This window comes from Zalophus californianus, chromosome 3 (genome assembly GCF_009762305.2).
Source record: "Zalophus californianus isolate mZalCal1 chromosome 3, mZalCal1.pri.v2, whole genome shotgun sequence".
Taxonomy (NCBI): domain Eukaryota; kingdom Metazoa; phylum Chordata; class Mammalia; order Carnivora; family Otariidae; genus Zalophus; species Zalophus californianus.
In genome coordinates, this window is record NC_045597.1 from 35,900,828 (window position 1) to 35,921,764 (window position 20,937).

Consider the following 20,937-nt stretch of genomic DNA (forward strand, 5'->3'; position numbering starts at 1 on the left):
ATGGTGTCTACAACGTATAGATATTTATATTTAATATTTAATGAAGTACTCACATAAAGAATTATTGCTATGTGGCATAAAAAAATAAAAAAATAGAAAAAAATAATGAAGCCAAAAGTCAGTCGGTTGAAAAGAAATGAACAAAATTGACAAATCTTTAAACTGATGATCCTTTGTGTTTTCTCTCTTTTTTTCTTCAATATGAGGATTGAAAGAAAACACATCACTACCAACCTTATGGAAATTGAAAAGTTTAAAAGACTCTTGTGAACCACTTTATACCATTAAATTGGATGCAGAATTTCTAGAAAGACACAAATGACCAAAACTAACTCAAGAAATAGAAAAATCAGAATAAGCCTATAAACAGTAAAGATATTAAATAAAAACTCTAGGCTCAGATGACTTCACTATTGAATTTTATCAAATACTTAAGGAAGAAATATCACTAATGCTTACAACCTTTCAGAAAATATACAAATGGAGACAGCTTACCAATTCTGTGAGACTAATATCATTCTGATATAAAGCCAGGCAAATATATTACAGTAAAATGTACAATGCAACCATACAGCAGTATTCCTCATGAATACAAACATAAAAATGCTTAACACAATATTAGCAGATGTTAAGAAAAATTAGAAAATAAATATCCTAGACATACAAGTTATTAACATCCAAAAATCACTCAATATAATAAACCATATTGATAGAATAAAAGGGGAAAATACAATCTCAATAGACACACAAAGTTTTGATAAAATCAAATACTCATTTGTGATAAAGCTCTCAATATGCTAGGAATAAAGAGTAACTGTTTGTTCTGACAAATTATATCTACGAAAAACTTAGACCTAAATCATAATCATGACAATGATGCTTCTCTCTTTGTGTCAGGATACAGAATTACAGAAATCAGTTATACATCTCTATATCAAAATGAAAAGACACATCACAGACTAGGAGATAACAATTACAAATCATATATCTGTTAGAAATATATTCTAGGGCACCTGGGTGGCTCAGTTGGTTAAGCGACTGCCTTCGGCTCAGGTCATGATCCTGGAGTCCCAGGATCGAGTCCCACGTCGGGCTTCCTGCTCAGCAGGGAGTCTGCTTCTCCCTCTGACCCTCTTCCCTCTCGTGCTTGCTATCTCTCATTCTCTCTCTCTCTCAAATAAATAAATAAAATCTTAAAAAAAAAGAAATATATTCTAGATATCAGTCTTTTATCATTATGCTTAATACTCCAATGTCTTGATTATTGTAGATTTTAAGCTTTATAAGAATATTGTAAGTTCTCAAACTTTATTCGTCTTTTTAAAAAAGGTTCTGGCTCTCTCTGGTCCTTTCACACTTTCATAACAATTAAGATCAGCTAGTCAATTGCTACATAAGTCCTGCTGGAAAATTGATAGGTATTACATTAAATTTGTAGTAAATTTGGGAGACAGTTTTCATCTTGACAGAGTCTTCCAACTCCTGAACATGGCAGGTCTCTTCATGTTTTTTTTTTTTTTTAATCTTCTTTACCTTTTCTTTACAATGTTTTGTTGTTTTCAAGGTGCATGTCTTGTACTTTTGTTAAATTTATCCCCAAATATTTTGTTTTTGGATGCTATTATAAACTGTTTTCTTGATTCATGTTCAGATTATTACTCGCTAATATAAAGGTATTTTATCTATAGATATATGAGTAGGTAAGAAGCATATGAAAAATGTTCAACATCATTATCATTAGGGAAATGCAAATTAAAACTAGAGTGAAATACCATTAAACACCTAATAAAATGGCTATCATTGAGAACTAATGGTACCAGGTGTTGAAGATGGGGAGAAACAGATGGGAATGTACAATAGTTTAGCCACTCTGGAAAACACTGGCTTTTTCTGAGAAAGGTAAACATATTGTATAGTAACATACAATTCAAGAATTCCTCTCCTAAGTATATATTCAAGAAAAAGAAAACATTTGTCCACACAAATTCTTGAACATGAATGCTTCCTGTAGCATTATTTGTAATAGCCAAAACCAGGGAATGTCCAAACGTCCATCAGCTAATCAATGGATAAACACAACGTAGTGTATTACCAGAAATGCTAAACACATGGATGAACTTAATATATTTTAATCCAAAAAGATGCTAAAACTACATAATGAATTATTGCACTTAATATGAAAATTCTAGAGAAGGCAAATTTCCAGAAAATGAAAGCAGATTATTTACCTAGGTCTGGGAGTGGGCAGGGCAATTGACTGCAAATGACAGACTGAACTTTTTGATATGAAGGGAATGATCTATTACTAGATTGTAGTTATGGAACTATAAATTTCCTAGTTATCATTGACATATCTACTTACCATGGGGGAATTTTATGGTTTGTAAAAGGTGTTAAATATATATTTCTTTTAATAATTATTTCTAATATTCCTTTGAAAATACTCGTATGCTTTGACATTCTTGCTAAACTTTTCTGCTGGCTAAGTGACACAAAAGGTAGGGGATATCAAACAAAGGAACAGCAGGCTACCTGGAGCAGTGTGATTTTTCAGACTCCTCTCATTTCTGAATGCTATTTTCCTGGTGATTCCCACATGCACGTAATTTTGGAATCAGCTGGGGAACCGGGCAGAGTTTGTAATCAGGTTTTGATCCCATTCCTGGGATTTTCTCTCTAAATTTTCAGCAGCTCTGCTGATTCATGACTGTGTCCTCTGCCACCTAGATCTAGCAAAATTGTGAGTTTTCACTTGCAAGATCTGATAGAAGGGAGAGTACCTGCAGACACAAACTTAAAATTCTTTTTTTAAATTTTATTTTATTATTATGTCCAATGAGCCAGCACATAGTACATCATTAGTTTTTGATGTAGTGTTCAATGATTGATTAGTTGCGTGTAACACCCAGTGCTCAACACAACACGTGCCCTCCTCAATACCCATCACCTGGTTACCCCATCCCCCCATCCCCTTCTCTTCTGTAACCCTCAGTTTGGTTCCTGGAGTCCAGAGTCTCTCCTGGTTTATCTCCCTCTCTGATTTCTTCCCATTCAGTTTTCCCTCCCTTCCCCTGTGGTCCTCCGTGCTATTCCTCATGTTCTACAAATAAGTGAAACCATATGATAATTGCCTTTCTCTGATTGACTTACTTCACTTAGCATCATCCCCTCCAGCTCCATCCCTGTCGATGCAAATGGTAGGTAGTCATCCTTTCTGATGGCTGAATAATATTCCACTGTATTTATGTACCACATCTTTATCCATTCATCTGTTGAAGGACATCTCAGCTCCTTCTAGTTTGGCTATTGTGGACATTGCTGCTGTGAACATTGGGGTGCATGTACCCCTTCTTTTCACTACATCTGCATCTTTGGGGTAAAGATCTAGTAATGCAATTGCTGGGTCATAGGGTAGCTTTATTTTTAACGTCTTGAAGAACCTCCATACTGTTTTCCAGAGGGGCTGTACCTAAAATTCTTGTGCATCATAATATGTTTCATTTAAAAAGCTCTGCTGCCTGCATAAACACTTCCTCATACTTTCAAGTAAGTCTTTTTGTTTGTTTGCTTTTAATACTTTGTATGTCTAGGGAATAGCTCTTTATTCTAAATTGATAAAGCTTGTTTGAGACCTACTACTTTGAAGCTATAAAATTGTTTCCATTGCATACCATGGAAACTCAAAGGGTTAGAATATGACTGGGGATTGTGTGAAAATGTTTTGCTTGAAATTATGTGAAAAGAACATAGTGATAAAGATGATGTTTCTAGTACAAGTGTGGTTAGGAAATAGATAAGAAGTTTTCTAATCTTCACTCAATAATAAGGGAATCTAATTTCTCCTTTATCTGTCTATATATATTGCATTCTTTATGAGAACATTGGGAATCTTGTATAGATTTTTGTGCTTCCATTGAAAGCAATAAGAAGCTTGTGTTAGCTTGTTAAAAAAGGAATTTATTAGAAAGAAATTAGGAACACGTGGAATAGATGGGAAGGCTGGCTAAAGTAGGTCTGAATATGAAAAGACTCCAAGAGACCCTCCAGGGGGCTAGGAAGGAGGAAGTAAGAAACTGTTCACCAGTCAAGGTGCAAACACTGGGAGAATTAATCACAGCTGCCTTGGCTTTCCCTTTGTTATTCACTCAAGATTCAAATATGAAGGACCCAACTGGCCAAGCTCAGATCATGTGCTCACCTTGGCCTTACTGGGAATTGATTGGACAGGCTGTACTTAGATTGCTTTCAGTATTCTCAAATAGACATCTGTGTTTAATTTTCCCTGGTCTACACAAAAGTTAGAAGAGGCATCCAAAAGGAAGTTGTGATTCTATAATGTGATGGATACATAATTGATACATTTAGTGTTGTTTCTCTCTCCACCATTACAATAAACTTACAAGCAAGCTCTATCTTGTTCAACTTTCACCTCTCAATATGTAGGCAGTTCCTGACACATAGTTAGTTCATGTTTATTGACTGACTTAGCATCCTATTAAATAGAAATCCCTAAAATTGAATGATAAAATTTTTTATTCATAAATCTTAAAACTGATAAAATAATTTATGATATCTTTGCTTACAATTTTATTTTAGTATGATTAAACAGTCTAAATAATGAGTAAATTCTGCCATCATAGAGTTCCTTCACATAATCTTTAGTGTTTTAATAATTGAGAAAAAGTAACATTATAAATTGACTGGGAAAGCAGAAAATGAAGTCAGGCATGCCTGTAACAGATGGTAAAAACAAACTCATCATTGTTATCATTTCATCATTTCTCATCAAATTCATTATTGATTCTAACACTTGTATTTGCACCATGTTTCCCAAGATAGAAGAAAAAGTGCTTTGTATATTACTCAAGGGGAGAGAGAAATGCCTTTGATGATCTTTACATATGAAGAATGGGATTTGATTACTTACAGTTACAGTTACTTGCTATTCACATAATATATCTAGAGACAGAGTGAACCAAATCCTGAAACAGGCTGAATGAAAAACAGGGGCAGCAGAGTGAAGGCAAGAGGTAGAAGTAGACAAATTGATCTCTCTTGCAAAAAAACAAGTCGGAATATCTAGGAAAAGGTTCAGTTGTGCTAATGTTATTTGACTTAGAGCAGTAGTGGAGTTTGCATCTTGCTTTACTGAAGTCTTGTCTTCTAATAGAAAATACAAACCACTGAAAAATTCTAAAAAAAAAAAAGGACTTGTAATAGGTTAATCTCTTAAGCTGATAACCTGTTTCTGAAGACCTGTGCCCTATAAGAATTACCATATTCATATCAGTGGCATTTAAAATCGGTCCATTTCCTCTATGAGTTTTGTTATACCCTCGTTCATTTTGTGCTTACATATCCTTCAGGTCATTCTTTGCCAACATGAATCCGAAATTCACATGTTAGCCATGTTAGCAGCAACTCACCTAAAATGAGTTTTCCTACTCATAGCTGCTAGTGTGAAATCCTCAGTAACAGTTGTCAACCCCATGTGAATCATGTAAATGACACTGACACATCATTATGGAATAGACTTTATGACAACTCTTGAATCCTTTACAAACAAGTAGTTTCTCTTATGAATTCACAACTACCCCAATGTCTGAGAATGTTGGCATTGTTCTTTAAAGCAGAAATGGGGAGAAGAAAATAAAGGAACAAATGTCAAAAAATTTTTGGTCCTTTTGACTCTGGGCCAAAATAGAGAATTGGGATGGAAAAGAAGAAATTGATGAGAAGGTAGAAAAGGATTTAAGGAGAATGTCTTCTTTTGGGTGTGTGTGTGTGTGTGTGTGTGTGTGTGTGTGTGTGTGTGTGTGTGTGTGTGTGTGTGTGTGTGTGTATGCATGTGTATTTACTTTTTTCAGCTTTTTAAAAATTTTATGGAAAAATTTGAATTAATATTACGTTCTGCTCATTTTATCTCACAAGGTTTGTTCCTTTTAGAAAGACGAAACTGATAAATCTCTAAGTGTACAGGCAAGAAACATGATTCAATATATCCAATCAGAGCAAGTTCAAAAACATTGATTGGTAAGAGATATAAAGTTTTATCTCAGAAATAGTAATTTTTTCAGAAATATAATTCACAAACTATATATATATATATATATATATCCTGAGATTACAAATAAATGATAACAGTTTCCAATGGTGAAAAAAATGGTACATTACTTTTTCATAATTCACTTTGTCTCATTTGCTGTTTTACAACAGTGTGAGTTAAGCAGGACATCATTAGCCACAACTGCAGAAGAGGCAACAGTGATTCTGGGAAGTGAGTTAACTTGATTTGTGAAACATTGTTACATAGGCAAAAAATCAGATGGAGAATCCCCTCCTACTGATTTCTGGTACCCGGCATTTAATTCAGTATTATACTTCCTGAGTGGAAGTTGTTTGAGTCCTCCAGTAGAGGAGCTGGAAAGCTGACCTCATTTGTATTTTATTTTCTTGCACTATAGAAAGCACACACAGGTAAAAGTACAGATCCACATCTGGTAACCTGCATAGCCCTTGAACCTGGGGATTCACATAGAAATGCACCACCAAATATGGTTTTCTTACCTTGTGGTAGAAAATATTGCTTTCTTTAGTTGGAACAGGTGAAAGGCACTGAAGAAATCAGGTTAATGGTATTAAATAAGATAATCATAGAAGTAAAAATAGAAGCCCTTACATCCTAATTGGATTCCACATGTCTTGTTAAATTTCAAATTCATAATGGAAAATAGTTGTTGAGCTACATTTAAGAGCCTAGCACTTTACTAGGTATTGAAGGGGACAAAAGAAAAGTCCATTTTGCAGGATATTTCATTCTTTTTGAATTCCTCAAGATCCATGTTAAGAAATAACAAATTATCTATTAGTCTTTGATGATATTGTAGTTTAGTAAGAGGAATCTTGGGGCTTTGTTCTAAATATTATGGTTACATTTAAACCAGTTTTTCCCATTTAACAGAACTTTTTTTTTCCTTAACGCAATGAGCAATCTGATAGATGCTATGAAAAACTGAAGTTCATTGTTCAATAATTTTGTGTAAAAGTTAAAGTAAAACAATGTTGTTACCATGAAGTTGAACGAAGGAAAACAGGTATAACTTTAGCACTTATTCAAGCAATTTACAGTATAATATTTATGAATCCCCAAGTGTGGAATATAAAATGCAATACTTCTCTATTTGCAATCAGCTGTTATCCAGGAAGTAGAATGTTAAACGAAACTCTTGCCTTGCACACCTTTGTATTCTTAGACAAATTACTAAAATTTGTAATTTGTAAGATTGTAACTTTAGACAGATTACTTAAGTTTCCTGATTTTTCATTAGTAAAATAGGTAAATGTGTACAATTTTGAGGGGACTTATAATTTATTACCCCCAAAATTAATACTTCCATAAAAATCTGTGTCATAGAGCACATCACTGAACTGTTATTTCCCAAAACATGCATTTAAAAGCCCTGAAATATTTAATATTTAATCATCTAGGAACCACAGTTATTAGGTACATGCCATGTACCAGTTAATTTCATTTAATTACACACACGTTAAAAAAAAAATTAGGCAATTATGCCCAGTGCTTATGATGAAACAGAAATGTTACTGGTCTTGCATTTCATGGCTAGGGAAAAGAAGGTGTGGGGTTTGAACTTACGTACAAATGACTTGAAAATTAAGACACTTTTCATTATACTGCATAAAATTTCTAAAATGATTATTAAGTGCCTGTTATAATGGAGTGCATCCATAATGCACTAGGAATTTTATTTACACTAAGGCTGTTTGTTGTCCTTTGAGCCGGCCCCATGAAATTCTTGAAGTCAAGCACTAGATTCTGTTCATACTGAATCTGTATGTCTCATAAGGGGCCTGAGACATGGTTAGTTTCTGATAACTTGTTCAATGAATGAATGAATGTTTACTCTAAATTTGAAAGATGGAGAGATAGCAGGAAACCTAGTGAAAGTTGGGAAAATGTCTAGTGGAAATGCTTAAAATTGTGGTGGCCAAATATATTCTGGCAGTAACATTGACTAACATTTAATATTCATACAGTTATTAGGGTTTCCTAAGATTTAAACCTGTCCTTTATCTCTCCCACAAATCTTTTAAAAATTCTATTGCACTCATAAATTATTTGCATGGTGTTCGTTGTGAAAAGGATTTAAGGAAGGGTGTTCATTTCTCTTCATCTGCATAGCACAGAATGGAGTCAGAGTGAGATAATGTAAATTTTGTAAACATTTGCAAAAAGTGTTAAGATGGCTTTTCTTTTAAGGATTTTCTTCATTCCTTTGGCTATCATCTGGGCTATTGACCACTGCACAGTTTATTGAGGTTTCTTATGATAATTGAATATTACAAATTAGATGCGCATGAAATTTTATACAAATTTTACTTTATGAAAAAATGGATTTGTTTTGCATCAAGATTTGCTTTCTTATATGAAACTCAGAAGTTATAGGATATACCATGATTTTTTTTTATGAAGAGCTTACACATTTTTCATTAGAGAAATTGATTTCTTGGCAAATTATGTACTCCCCTAGTGACAGAGTATTTCCTCTCCTGGGCTGCCATAGGAATAGAGCCAATGATTCTTAATTCAAATAAAACTTCATCTGAAGCTTCAAAAAGCCATGTTATAATTTGAAGAAATGTTATTTTGCTTATTGAAGGGATTTTGTTTTCATAAAATTATAATGTTAAAGTGACACACAAGCATCTAAGCTAAAAGAAAGATCTCTAAATTCCTATCTAAAATATTATTAAATATAATTATATAACAAAATATACATGTAATACTAGTCTAAACAAAATATATGATGTTATAATAAATATAAGGGATGGAATCACCTGGTGAGATAACATGAAAAATGTCCTCGTCCCTTTCCATTGACGGTTATATTGCGACCAAAGATTATTTTTGCAGATGTGCTCGGGCTGCTTCTCTTCCCTTTTTAATACTCTTCCATTCTCTTAAGATAAAAATAAAAATACTTGTTATGTAAGGCTTTACATACTCTGGTTTCTATCTTTTTCTTTGGAATCCTTGCTAATCAGCCTCCTTCCCTCTTGGCGAATCACTCCCAGTGACCTTATTTTAGCCACACTACCCTCTATTTTAGATTGCATGAATTTTTTTCTCTCTCCTTATTTTGCCAGATTGCCTTTTACTTAACCAGTAAATTTTATCTGAGATAGACTTCCTTAGGGAAACTTTGCTAATTATCCAGAGATGGTCATATCTCCCCTGATCTTTGTTCTCATGTTTTAAAGTTCTTATCAAAGTTACTCAAATAAGTATTCCATCAATTTGTGCCTCCAACTGTAATCTCTATGAAGGTAAAGGTCATGACCAGTTTCCTCTTCACTCTATACCAAGACAAGACTGTTCTTTATATCTGCTGAACAGAAGAATCCTCAATAAATATCTTACATGTCTAGCTTAAATTAAAGAATCATATGTTTATAATTTTATGGGCTTATTATCAATGATGGAATAATGGAAATTACAAAAACACATTTCACAAATAGTAACTAAATGTCTAGCCTTTTTTTTTTTTTAAGATTTTATTTGAAAGAGAGAGCAAGAAAGCACAAGCAGGGATTGTGGCAGAGGGACAGGAGAAGCAGACTCCCCACTGAGCAACAAGCCTGATGCGGTACTCGATCCTAGGACCCCGGGATTATGACCTGAGCTGAAGGCAGACGCTTAACCTAATGAGCCCCTCAGGTGTCCCCTAAATGTCTAGTTTTAACATTTAATACTGCTACTGCCTAAACCCTGTGGAACAACACTTTCCACATTTTCAAAGATGAGTACAGTAAGTTTAATGACTTATTAAATATAAAAATATATACATTTTAACTATATCTTGGTATCTTCTTTTAATGAACTTTATATATCAGATAAAGCTTTTTTTTTTTTAAGATTTCATTTATTAGAGAGTGTGAGCCAGCACACAAGCATGGGGGAACAACAGGCAGAGGGAGAAGCAGGATTCCCGCTGAACAGAGCCTGACATGGGGCTCAAATCCAGGACCCTGGGATCATGATCTGAGCCACCCAACCACCCCAAATCTGAATTTAAATAATAATTCTTTTCCTTACTGAAGAGTGGTCCAAGTAATGCTGCATGAATTCCCAACCTAGGATAGAAAAGGAAACACTTCTTCGCTTAGCCATCTTGGGATACTCATCCTTAAGCCCAGCCACCATGCAGTGAGGATGCCCAGGTCATGTTGTAGGGGTTCAGGTAAGAACCCTGCTGAGGTCTGGTCACTTCCAGAATCAAATGCCAGATATGAGTGAGGAAGCCTTTAAGATAACTGAGGCTTCAGCTCCTGTCTGATTGGAGGTGTGTGAGAAAATCTGAACAAGAACTACCACCAGAGTCCATCTAAGCCACAGAATTCTGATAACCAATAATTATAAATGATTGTCATTTTTTTATGCCACTTGGTTTTGGGATTTTTAAAAAATATTTTATTCATTTATTTGAGAGAGAGAGCAAGCAGTGGGGAGGGGCAGAGGGAGAGAGAGAAGCAGACTCCCTGCCAAGCAGGAAGCCAGACGTGGGGCTCCCTGGACCTGGAGATTGTGACCTGAGCTGAAGGCAGATGCTTAACCAGCTGAGCCCCCCAGGCACCCCTGGTTTGGGGATTGTTAACAGCAGATTAATCACAATAAAAAATACCAGTGAAATAATAGACATGGTAGTAGACACTATCTTAACTGAGGTAAATAGAAAAATAAAAGAACATCAGTTACCTTTGGGGAAATACTAAATGTTGTAATTGAAGTCCCAAGAAAAAAGAAGAAATATCTGAAGAAATAGTGACCAAACATTATCAATTTTGTTTCAGATTATAAATTCAGAAATCCAAGAAACTGGACAAATCTAAAGGATAAGGCTGATATAATTAAAAATGTAACAAAGCACATGGCAAATTGTTTACAACAGTGATAGATACATTTTACAAGAGTCAGAGAAAAAGAAATCACACACAGAGAAACAGAAAAAACAATTACAGTAAGTATGTTACCAGATGACTATATATATATAAAGACAGTTTTTATAGCAGTGAAAAACAAAAGCATGCCAATGTAAAATTGGTGCTAAAAATATCTTACCAAAATGAAGACTAAATGAAAACTTTTCTAGACAAGCAAGAGCTGAGAGAATTCATCACCAAAGGCCTATACTTCTGAAAATTGATTTTTTAAATTTTAATTCCACTATAGTTAACACACAGTGTTATATTAGTTTCAGGTATAAAACATAGTAATTCACCAGTTTTATACATTACTCAGTGTTTATTATGATAAGTGCATGCCTTAATCTTCACCTTTTTCACCCATCCGCCCACCCGCTTCTCCTCTGGTCACTATTAATTTTTTATAGTTGAGTCTTTTTTTTTTTTTTTTTGGTCTTTTTTCCTTTGCTCATTTGTTTTCTCTCTTAAATTCCACATATGAATAAAATCATATAGTATTTGTCTTTCTCTGACTTATTTCACTTAGCATAATACTCTCTAGCTCTACCCACATCACTGCAAATGGCAAGATTTCACTCCTTTTTATAGCTGAATAATATTCTGTGTGTGTACCTTTTCGCCGTTTGTTTGAGAGAGCACACGAGTGGTGGAAGGAGCTGGGGTCGGGAGAGAGGGAGAGAGAGAATCTCTCAAGCAGACTCTGCACTCAGCATGGAGCCCAATTCAGGGCTTGATCTCATGACCCAGAGATCACGACCTGAGCTGAAACCTAGAGTCAGAAGTTCAAACGACTGAGCCACCCACTTCTTCTTTATCCATTCATTTATCAGTGGACACTTGGGCTGCTTCCATAGTTTGGCTATTTTAAATACTGCTGCAATAAACTTAGGGTTGCATTTTTCCCTTTGAATTAGTGTTTTTATATTTTTTTGTGTGTTTAAATACCTAGGAGTGTGGTTACTGAATTGATTACTGAATGTGAAAACTCTCCATTAGGAGAGTTCTGTTTTTAATGTTTGAGGAGCCTCCATACTGTTTCCTATATTGGCTGCACCAGTTTGCATTCCCACCAACAGCACAGGAGGGTTCCTTTTTCTTCACATCCTCACCGACACTTGTTTCTTGTGTTTTTGATTTTAGTCATTATGATGGGTGTGAGGTGATATCTTATTGTAGTTTTGATTTGCATTTCCCTGGTAATGAGTGATGCTGAGCATCTTTTCATGTATCTGTTGGATGTCCTCTTTGGAGAAATGTCTTTTCATGTCTTCTGCCCATTTTTAATTGGATTATTTTGTTTTGGGCTGTCATGTTTTAAAAGTTCTTCACATATTTTGAATGCTGACCATTTATCAGACATGTCATTTGCAAATATCTTCTCCCACTCAGTAGGCTGTCTTTTAGTTGCAGAAGCCTTTTGTTTTGAGGAAGTCCTAATAGTCCTACTAGTTTATTTTTGCTTTTATTTTCCTTGCCGCAGGAAACATATCAAGAAAAATGTCACTCTGACATCAGGGAGATTGCTGCCTCTGCTTCTCTTCTAGGACTTTTGTTTCAGGTCTCACATTCAGGTCTTTAAACAATTTCGAGTTTGTTTTTGTGTATGGTAAAAGAAAGTGGTCCAGTTTCATTCTTTTGCATGTAGCTGTCCAGTTTTCCCAAGACCATTTGTTGAAGAGACTTTTTCCCATTGAGTATTCTTACCTCCTTTGCCAAAGATTAATTGACTATAAAATTGTGGGTTTATTTATGAGTTTTCTTTTCTGTTCTCTTGATCTATGTGTCTATTTTTGTTTCAGTACCGTACTGTTTTGATTGCTACAGCTTTGTAATATAATTTGAAATCTGGACTTGTGATACGTTCAGCTTTGCATTTCTTTTTCAGGATTGCTTTGGCTATTTGACGTCTTTAGTGGTTCCATACAAATTTTAGGATTGTTCTAGTTATGTGAAAAATGCTGTTGGTATTTTGATAGGGATTGTATTAAATGTGTAGATTGCTTTGTGTAGTATAGACGTTTTGACAGTATTCTTCAAATACATGAATATGGACTGTTTTTCCATTTGTGTCATCCTCAACTTCTTTCATCAGTGTTTTATAGTTTTGAGGGTACAGTTCTTTCACCTCTTTAGGTTTATTCCTAGGATTATTTTTGGTGCAATTGTAAATGGGATTATTTTCCTCTCCTCCTGCTGCTTCATTATTAGTGTATAGAAATGCAACAGATTTCTGCAGGTTGATTTTGTACCCTGCCATTTTACTGAATTCATTTATCAGTTCTAGTAGTTTCTTGGTGGAGTCTTTCTGGTTTTCTACAGTGTCATCTGCAGAGGGTGAAAGTTACACTTTTTCCTTACCAATTTGGGTGCCTTTTATTTCTTTTTGTTATCTGATTGCTGTGACTACCATAGAAAATGTAAGTTCTTCAGAAAAAAGGAAAATGATGGTAGGTGGAAATTTGAATATAAGCAAAAGAATAATGTCAGGAATGGTAAATATGTGAGAAATATAAAATACATTTTTTCTTATTTTAAAATCTCTTAAAGATAATTGGATTGCCTAAAACAAAGATAATAATGTACTATGCTGTTAATCACATATGTATAAATGACACATGTGACAGCAAAAGCACAGGATGGTGAGAAGAGAAAAATTAGTGTACTGTTTTAAGGTTCTTGAATAACAGATGATATATTATTATTTGAAGATATGGTAAATTAAAGATTTCAGAAGTCACAGAATAACCACTAAAAATATACAGCAAGGTATATAGCTCATGAAGCTAATGCTCAGTTAAGCAACAAGAAAGCAGAAACAGAAGAGAAAGGAAACAAAATTGGGGCAAATAGAAGACAAGTTGGTGTATTGAGACCAAACTGTATCCACAATTCCAGTAAATGGAAATGCTTTAAATACTCCAATTATAAGGAAACAAATATCAGCTTGGATAGATATGTAAGAACTAACTATAGGCAGTTTATGAGAAACTCACTTTAAATATAAAAATGCTCAATAAAAGTAGGAGAATGGAAAACTACCATGAAAATAATACCCATTTTGAGTAACTATATTAATATAAGGCAAAGTAGAATTTAGTTAAGAAATATTCCATGGGATAAAAGGGCCAGTTTATCAAGAGATAGCAGTCCTAAACATAGATTCACCTAATAATACTGGTTCAAAATACATGAAGTGAAAAGTGATAGACATAAAAGAAACTTAGAGATTTAAGTGTTAATATTATAAAGTAAGTATAAAGTTTAGTGGTCTAAGCATCTACTTTAAGAAACTAGAACAGAAAAACATATTAAATCCATATAAGTAGAATGAAGTAAATAACAAAGGTTGAACAAAAATCAATAAAATAGGCAATAATAGAAAAAAATCAATGATAAAGTTGGTTCTCAAAAAATGATAGAACTGATAAACCTATAGCTATATGGATGAATATACACAAAAAGAAAAAGGAGAGATACTAAGACATATCCTACTAATATTTTAAAAATAATGAGATATTTCAACTTTATAATAATAAATTTGACATTTAAATGCCTTGAGACACATGTATTGCCAAAGCTTACTCATGAAGAAATAGATAATCTAAATAGCTCTACATTTAGATGATAATACTGCCACTTTCAAATTTTGCCACAGTATATGCTTCTAGAGATAGACCCTTATGCATTCATAATGGATTGGAAATAACCGAATCTCTTTGAGTAAAAGTTTTTCACATAAATCCCTACCCTCAGATATATTTCCTAGTTCATACTTGTTTGTTCATGCTTAAAAGATAAATCCACATTTATTTTCTATCCTAACATTTTCTATAGTGAAGATAAAAAATAATTTTATTACTATGATAAAATATTTCCTTAAATTAGAAGATGTAACATCTTGAAATTTCAAACTATAAATCCATGTTTTAAGTGGTATATTTTAAATGGTACAGGTCTAATTAGTATATAAGGCAGATGGTTATTTGGCAGTTCACCAAAGTCATAATTTAAGACTGTTTGAAAATCCTAGTTTGATCCTTTTCTGCTTCCTGTGGCATATGCTTCTTCTGATGGAAGATCAGAATATGTGATGAAGCAAATGATAAAAAAGGACATATGGTATATATCTGTCCATTTTTAATGAAGTCCAAGAGTTTAATAATTGTGTTTAAATGCTTCAGTGAATCTCAAACTTAGCAGTGTGTTATTGCATTTAATTGTTTTTGTCTTTTCATAATTATGGAATTATTTTAATAACTGGTCTCTTCAGTTAATTTTGAGTAAAATTGCTCTATACATTCTGGGAGAAGATGAAATACATTGTTTAATCTCAAGGACAGTAAAGTCAGATAGTTCGTAGTTCACAGTTCATAGACTGTGCCAGCAACCTAGAAATTTTTAGAATGACATTTAATAATGGTTCCTGGGAATATATCAGTGATTAAATAAAATAATGTATGTTAAGGATTTAGTAGACTGCATTTTGAAAATATTGAATAATTATTATTATTGTTAGTATTCTATCAATTATTCTGTCATTTCATCCACATAATGATATTAGTTGTTTTTCAGGTAGTTGTTATAAATATATGCTGTATCATTTATATAGGCAACATGTTTACATTTTGTTCAACGTACTAGAGAATTTTCGTCTTTTTAGATAGCTATCTTAGGTTGAGGTACTTTGGCTTGTCAAAAGATCCAGTAGTCCCTATATAGTAGTGACTACTGAAGTCGTTAGGTGGGTATTCTAATCTTCCATATACTCAACCTGTAAGGAGACAACATGCCCAACTGGCTTTGTTCATGCTTTTTATTTTCTGAGTATAGTTGACACACAATGTTACATTAATTTTAGGTGCACAATAGTGATTCAACTTCTCTGTGTTATGCTATGCTCACCACAAGTGTGGCTACCATCTGCCACCATACAAGGCCATTAGTTAATTACTTAACACAGACAAGATCAGCAAGCTCAGCATGGAGTCTGTCATCTGTGTGACAGAACTAGAGGGACTAGTTGTCATGAGCCAGTGGTTTGATCTGCCACCAAGAAGCCAATCTAGACTGTATTTAAGTGGTTTTATAAGGGAGGTGAGACTATAGCTCTAGAGAGGTGGATGAGAACCTGCCTCCAGTAAGAGGGAGAGCCTCCCACAAGATAGAGAGGTAGATGGGAAATGGCCCTGTGATAGCCTCATACAAGACTGCCTATCTTGACATGTTCTGGGAGAATCAGAGGGCATTCTGCCATGTAGGTCTTGGGTGAGACTGCACTTGAGCTTCACCTGTTTTTCTTATATGGAGATGTACAGGATCACCATGATGCTATGGCAGACCATTCACCTACGTGTCTATGAACAGTCTTCTCTCTTTTTGTATGAAACTGACAGTATTTTTAGAATATTATTTTTGCTTAAAATCCTGTCTGTGTTCAAGGTTATTTTATCTCCACTGATACCACCACCACCGTTGTCATCATCATTGTGTCATCACTACAGAAACCTTTATAGGTTCTAGACACACATCTCAATACCATTTAATCATCACAGCAGCCCTAAATGGTTGGTAGTGTTAATATCTCAGTCTACAGATGAGTGATGCTAAGTAAGTCTTGAAGCCTGTATACAAATACATGATCTGTCCTTCCAGAAAAATATTTTTATCAGATTTCTCAACTTTCATGAAGTATTAAGCCCCATCTCCAGATGAATTGACTTTAAAACATATAGCTCTGTATTCTTTGGGTAAATACCTAAGTAGTGCAATTGCTGGATCATAGAGTACTTCTATTATCTTTTTGAGGAACCTCCATACTGTTTTCCAGAGTGGCTGCACCAGTTTGTATTCCCACCAATAGTGTAAGACGGTTTTCCTTTCTCCACATCCTTGCCAACACCTGTTGTTTCTTGTTTTGTTGATTTTAGCCATTCTGACAGGTGTGAGGTGATATCTCATTGTATTTCCCTGATGACGAGTGATGTTGAGCTCTCTTGTGAACCCTCCACATAAATTAGTTTATGGGGGCATAGATCACTTTCAGTTATCTCTCTGTTTTAGAAAAATAAAAGTATATAGAGATCAGCCTGATGGGCATTCAGTCCACTCTTTAAATCTATGTGTACTATATAGTTTCCTTACTTTGTTCAGGACCAACAGAAGCCTTACAAACCTTCATTATTTTTCTTCTTTTAGTACTGTTTTTGGTTAATTGTAGCCAGCCCTTTTAATATTGCCCTATTTTAAAAGCTCTTATTAAAAGAACTCTGAAACTCTTTGTATAATTATAAATACTGTTGAGAATATTATTAAATAGTTACTTTATCATCTTTACATAAGTATACAAGATAAATTTCTGATTTTCACTACAGGAGTTTTGTCCCTTTTTGAGTAACTAGTTTCTCCTTTTGATAATTGTGAATAATTTAATTCAGGATTTTAAAAATTCCTTTTTGAGGAAAATCTGCCCTGGTTATGTTTTAAGTGTTTTAGGATTAAAAAAAAATCCCTTTCACTAATAAGTATGTTGGCTTAACCAAGAAGTAAAGTTAATATATGTCACTTTTTTCCCATGTTTTTCAAACCTTTATTATGTGAAATTTGAACTTCCTAGAGAGGAGTATAGCATATTGAAAAGAAAAGTTTACTTGATTAAGTTTCTTGTTTCCTCAGTGCATCAACCAGTAATTAATAGTGAAACTGATTTCATTAACCATATTTTTCTTTACCCTAACTGCTAAAAAAAGAGATACCTTAGTTATGGCCCCATATTAGGAAGTGGGTAAGACTAAAGAGTAATCCTGGTTTCTTATTTTTATTGTTCTTTCCTCTGAATTTCTCAAATATTTTCAACTGCAATTTCCTTTTATGTTTTGTGCATAAATACTTTCAATACATTTTTTCAAACTAAAATAGTTGATAATACAATAAATGTTGAACTGATAATGTTCTAATTATAGAACTATTCCTATTTATTATCATCTCTAGTCACCTAAAAATCATGGCAGCACAGTAATGGTATATGTAGCTTTTTTTTTAAATGCAGTTTTATTATCTGGAATATTGTGTAATTTGTTCAATTTTTAGACTTTGCATAAACATAAACTTTTGCATTGAGCCTAGTGTAGAGAAAGTATTTATTTCTAAATTTTTATATTATAAGATTATGAAACAGCATGCATTATTAAGCCAATTGAATTCTCTTAAACATTTTCAACTCATACTACAAGTTCACAAAATCCGCCTCAGGCACTAAAACCTTAAAAGCCAGTCTGATAGTGTTTCTTACAAATATTCTTTGAATTTTATGACTTGTCTCCCACATGAAGCGTAATAGTTTCAATGTTCTAATTAGTACTTGTGTATATTGCTATTACTTTGTCTCTTTAATCACATTATTAAGACTGTTATGGAGATTCCTTATAGAATCACACGTTATAATAGTGTTTCTAATTTGAATATGTCCTTTTTTATGTTGTCTGATTCTGAAACATCATAAACTCTTTTTATGGGTCCTTTGATAGTAGTCACTTTCCTTCTTTATGCTTGATTAGAACATACAGTACTAAGTAATAAAGAAATTTCCTGAAGCTTTAGAGTTTTAGCATCAGGAAAAAAAAATGAACTTCCTCTCCCTTGTATTTTTATGCAGGGACAAGACAAGGTATTTTAAGCCAATACCATTTTTGAATTCTTTATTTTTGGGATATGTACAAGGAATTCTGCTGAAGTTATATTTGAATTCGTTTTTTTTTTTTTATTGAAACTTAATTGCCTGAGCCCAGATATCCTTAAGACTCTCATCTGTAAATGAATGTTTTGTGGGCTAACATGTACCATTTTAAAAAGAAATCCCTTAACTTTTTATATTTTGATAAACAATACAATAGGGAGAGTGAAAGCCTGATACCTTTCTAACAGCTCCTAAAATGAGACTTCAAGATCATTGACTAAATCTCTGCCTTTATTTCTATCATTTTCCTTGAAAAGAAAAATTGGAGAATTGAAAATGGAAAAATTTTGCAAATCTAAGTTAGATGTTGTGGCCTGTATGTATTTAGGAATACTTTCATAAAATCCTTTGCCTGTATAGGGAGTTTTAGTCTTAAACTTTCAAATGTTTTGCCAATCACTTGGAAAATGCCTCATATACTACAACATAGACTTACTCCAATCGAAACAAACATTTTTTTTTTTAAAGATTTTATTTATTTATTTATTTCTGAGAGAGAGAATGAGAGATAGACAGCACAAGAGGGAAGAGGGTGGGAGGGAGAAGCAGACTACCTGCTGAGCAGGGAGCCCGATGTGGGACTCGATCCCGGGACTCCAGGATCATGACCTGAGCTGAAGGCAGTCGCTTAACCAACTGAGCCACCCAGGCACCCCGAAACAAACATTTTAAAGATTTATTTATTTATTGAGGCGGGGGGGAGGGCAGAGGGAGAGAGAGAGTCTTGAAGCAGTCTCCCCGCTGAGGGCGGAACCTGACATGGGGCTCAATCCCTGGGCCCTGAGATCATGATCTGAGCTGAAATCGAGTCAGCTGCTTAACTGACTGAGCCCCCCAAGTGCCCCAAATGCAGAAACATTTTAAAGGCTTACATGCATTTTTGTGTTAGTTTAATTTTGAATCTCTAGAACAGAATTACAGAAGTTCTTCTCTACCATTTGCTTAATTCTTTTCTCCATTTTAACCATCCAAATTCCTTATATTAAAATAATTTCAGCCATAGCTGTGTACCTCCCATTAACCCAGACACATCTGTAAATCCCATCACCATTATAGTCAAAATAAATATGCAGATTGATTTCGCTGACCATAAAAATCTTCTAGAATAGAATTTAGTTCTGTTTTCTCACTGCTTTCTCACATTGCTTTGGAAAAGAATTTGATATAGGGTTATCAGATTTAGCAAATAAAGATAGAGGACATCTGGTTAAATTTACATTTCAGATAATCAACACATAATAGTTGTGTCCCATGGAATATTTGGGACACATGTATACTAAAATATATATTTGTTATATATCTGAAATGCAGATTTAACTGGATGTCTGTTAAATTCTAACTTGGCACAGAGAGGGCACGGAACAACTGTTAACTCCTTATGTTCTAAAGGTGGAAAAGTGTGAAAGTAAAGCTTCTGTATAAGTGCTTTCTAGTTTGCCAAGATAGCTGGATTATACTTGTCACACTATTTTCAGTTAGCATATGTAATTTAGAATATCGTCAAAAGTCACTTTAACCTTAAAATTTAAATCTTAAAATAGGACTTTTGAAATCTAAGGCACTAGTTTCACTATATCCACTTAAGGATCAGGGAATGACAGTTCTGGCCTAGGTCAAAAGTATTTTTGTATCTTGGGAAGCTTGGGTGGCTCAGTCGGTTAAGTGTCTGCCTTTGGCTCAGGTCATGATCCTGGGGTCCTGGGACTGAGTTCTGCCTGGGGCTCCATGCTCAGTGGGGAATCTGCTTCTCCCTCTGCCCCTCCCTTTTCCTCTCCCTCTCCCTCTCCCTCTCCCTCTCTCTCTTCCTCTCCACCCCCGCTTGTGTTTTCTATCTCAAAGAAATAAATAAAATCTTTAAAAAAATACATTAGCATCTCAACTGAAGATATGCTGAGCTTTAGTTGAGCAAGTGGGCTGGGAACTTACACAGGTGGTTGAAGAATTAGAGAGGTGAGGACCACCAGATAGGACACAGCTGGAGGGCAGTTAAACACAGTTTATCACCGAAAGCAAGTTGGAAAGGGAAGCCGACCAGTTAGCATCAGTAAGAGCAGAGTAAACAATCTAGAGCTGTGGTTTCTAAGTGTGGTTTTATGTCCATTTACACAGGTGAGAAGATCTGACAAAAGCAGATTGATGATAAAGTAGAGGAGTTAACATGGCAAATTACATATGACGGGCTCCACCCTAGGACATTCAGTCTA